Genomic DNA, 3,831 nt, shown 5'->3' with positions numbered 1-3,831 from the left:
GAGTGAAACAGTATTTCTATAGGAGCCAAGCAAGCCAAATTTTCTATATGTGCTAAGCATCAACAACTAATATGTGCCAAGTAACATAGAATTAGATATGAGTTTGTGCCTTCACAAACTTAGATGCAAACCATTTTTGGAGCTGACATGGGATGAATCTTGAAGGATCTTGAAGATAAGAACAAATCTTTTGTATTACCTATGTAATCAACATGCAACCAATAGGAAAAATGGAGAAGGCATGCAACCAATAAGAAAAGTGCATGAATTGAGCAAGAAATAGAGATCTAATATTGATTGTAGATTCATACCTAACCCTAAGTCTTTGAAATCCTTAAAAGGAGGATGAAACCCCATTGTATAAAAACAAAAGAGAAGTGTATGGGTGAACTATAGCAAAATTCAGAGGAGAATTTAAAAGACTTAGTGAAGAACAGAGTAGCATTGGAGAATCCAGTTGTTGAAGAACAAAGTATCAGAATATTATAGAGTGACATATCAAATCAAGAAAGGATCAGATCAGCAAGTGCAAAACAAGGATCTGGAATCAACAATTGAAGATTACAAAGCTATCAAGTCAAAAGGTTTTCTAATGCTCCCTAGCAATTGTATTATATATGGAAATCCTATGGACTTAGGTTGGCCTAGCAGCCATTTGTAAATCCTTTAACAGGGTGGCATTCCAAGTGAATGTACTAAAGTCCTTTAAATTAGGCCTACTTTTAGCAGGGTAGTGAAGTCATTTAACCAAGTCACTTTTGACAGAGTGTAAATTCTTTAATAGGACATGCCTTTCATAGGGCAGACCATTAGAAGTGGTCAAACATTGTAACTGTAAGGCCCACTCTAATACCCTATAATGGATCTAATGAAAGGAGTTTGAATAGGAGTCAATTAGGTTATGCATGACATTCTATTACTAATAACAATTATGAGATCCTATTAGGGACTAATGTAGAATTGGGTTATTATAAGAGTAATATTGATTAATAATACTGGATCACGTGAAAATGAGACTCAACATGTTCAAGCTGAGAACCTAATCATGAGATTTAAGGTATGATTTACTAGACAATTAGGGGAGATGAATTAACATTCACTCTCATAAGGAATAGCAATGAATATAGATCATATGATAACAAACATAGTGATTTCACTCGAAGATTGGTTTTAAAATACGATGACCTAGTTTGGAAACATTCAATGGCATGAGAAATCAACCCTAGGAACACACACACCTCGTAACGAGATAAAAGGAAAATGTTAGAAATATTATTTGGTCAGTTGATTTGAAAAGGTACTAGTGAACAAGTCTGCACAATAGTGATTTTCACTTATGACATATATACTAAGATCTATTTTACATGTTTTTATAATTAGTACTTATGTGTTTCATTGTCATGATAGACAAAGATTGTGATGGTATTTAGAACAGTAGTTTTGTTATGACTAGAAAGAGTAGTGTTATATAATTCTTGACATTTTAATGTTTTGAATATTTTATGGAAATGATTAGATGGAAGTTAATTGAATATGTTAATACAATTATGTGATGTGGGTCATTCTACACTTATTGATATGTATTTCTTTAATATTTCATTGGACTACTGATGATTAAGTTGAGTGTGCAGGAAATTTGAACCATGGAAATTATTGGGGGAAAGAAGTTCCAAACCTTGTGAACACAGTTTAACCAAGGAAAATCTTTGGAAGATTCAAAAGCCTCGTTGTGAAAGTATTTTTCTTTGTAATTGTATGGTTGCTTGCTTGTGGATATGCTTAATCATAATGTAGATGCATTAAGGGCATGCCAAGGGAAGTGTAATATATTTTTATGTGTCACTTGACACTTGTATTTGTCTATGTGTTGATGACATGTCACTTTGAGTGTTGGTCACAAGGTCACTTAATCTTGGTCCTTTTCCTTCCTTTCAATTAATGCTTTAGTACACCCATTTGGGAGAGAGTGTTAGGATGGGTCACCATCATGTTGAATTTCGAATTCAAACTTGATAGGGAGTTTAGGGGGCTTAAATGGGATCCTAAAGTGTTATTTTATTGTTAAAAAGTCACCCAAATGGTAGTATAGCATATTAGGGGCCTAAATTCAATTATTTTAATGATTTCCTAGCTTAGGGAACCCCTTAAACAAAGCCATCTTGAACCAATTCGAAATTTTAAGTTTTCCCAAGAAAGTACCCTCACCATCCCACTTGGTCAACCTTCTTATTTTGGAGAAACAAAAATGTAAGATGGGGAGGCTTGGTGTCCTTACTAAATAAGGGTAGTAGAGGGTCTTTTTAGTTGGAGGGATGAAAAGTTAGTGGGTTGTTCACCCACTCTCTAATTTTAGAGACAACTAAGTTTTGGAGGGAGATTAAGGGAGCTCTACTACAACTATCCTTACCCTAGCTTGCACCAAGTTTGGTGACTCAAGCATGTTCTTTTATTTCTTTTCTTTAGCATGGATTAAAAAAATCTGCAAGTGTGAAGAGTTATCAATGGAGTATGCATTACATTGTGAATCTTGTGTTATGAGCTTTGTCATTGTGTTGTGGAGAGGTGAATGTGTCTTGTGTTTCTTGGAGGTTTTTCCTTGGTTTTTCTTGCTTGTTCTTCATTTGTTTTTGTTGTTATTTCTTGTTGATTGTTATTATGGGTGTGAAGGCTTCACTCACCCTAGGGAGGGAAGAGAAGCCTTGGGTGAAGGGCATAAGTTGGGCTTGACATTATAGTTGAGAAAAATTAGCTCATGATGAAGGTTTATTATTATCATGGAGTATGGGCTCCATTAAGGCCATGAATCTTGTTGTTTTGGGAGATACAAGGATGTTTGGGTGAAGGAGGAGGAGATGATTTATTTTGAAGGCCTTGAGAGGCAAATGCAATGGCAATATGTTGTTTATGTTATGGTGGCCTTGAGAGGCAAATGCAATGGAAATATATTGTTTATGTTATGGTGGCCTTAAGAGGCAAATGCAATGGCAATATGTTGTTTATGTTATGGTGGCCTTGAGAGGAAAATGCATTGGCAATATGTTATTTATGTTGTTATAATTTCTCCTCTTTGAAGAGCCCACCTTCACCCAACGTTTTATGATTCCAATGGAGAATCATTGTGCAAGCCATGGGAGGGTGTTGATTGTGTTTTATGTTGTGTGTTCATGCAAAGTTTGGTGAAGTATGTGTGTAACATGTTTGGTTCTTGTTTCCCTTGCTTGGGGGGTGGTCTCCTTGAGGCCTAGGTTGGGAGGTGAGCCTCCATGGTTCATCATTTTTATCTCTCATTTGAAGGTCCTTATTGGATGGTCTTGAAAGTTTGGAGCTCATGTTGTCTTTCCATGAGACATTCCTTGTTGTATTCGAGTTGAGGCTATAAGAAAACTCCATCTTGTTGTGGGAATTTAAATGTATTGCAAGAGTAGTGTTATTGCTTCTCATTGACTAGGAGATTTGGAGAAACATCTATGCTTAGTGAATGCCATTTCCATTGAGTTGTCATACCTAAGAAGATTCCACCACCTTTTGTGCATTGTGAGAATTATTGTAGTAAGCATGTATTGTGTGTAGGAAGATAAGTTATCTTGGTTCTTAAAGATATTGAGCTCCTTTACTTCTATGCAGATTGCAAGATTGAATTTAATTATTATGGAAGAATAGCCATATTAGGAGAATTGGTTTTATGGAATAATATCATCAAATTCAACTCTCTTGAATAATTAGTGTATATGCATCATTGAAATGGATTCTTGCATGTGAATTTGATGTTAGATCTTGAGTGTAAGGTTTACCAAATTTCATTATTTGCAAGATAAGAATAATCATTTTGTT

Source organism: Cupressus sempervirens, chromosome 9 (genome assembly GCF_028749045.1).
Source record: "Cupressus sempervirens isolate cs-2001-9-10 chromosome 9, ASM2874904v1, whole genome shotgun sequence".
Taxonomy (NCBI): Eukaryota; Viridiplantae; Streptophyta; class Pinopsida; order Cupressales; family Cupressaceae; genus Cupressus; species Cupressus sempervirens.
Note: the sequence above shows the minus strand (reverse complement) of the source record.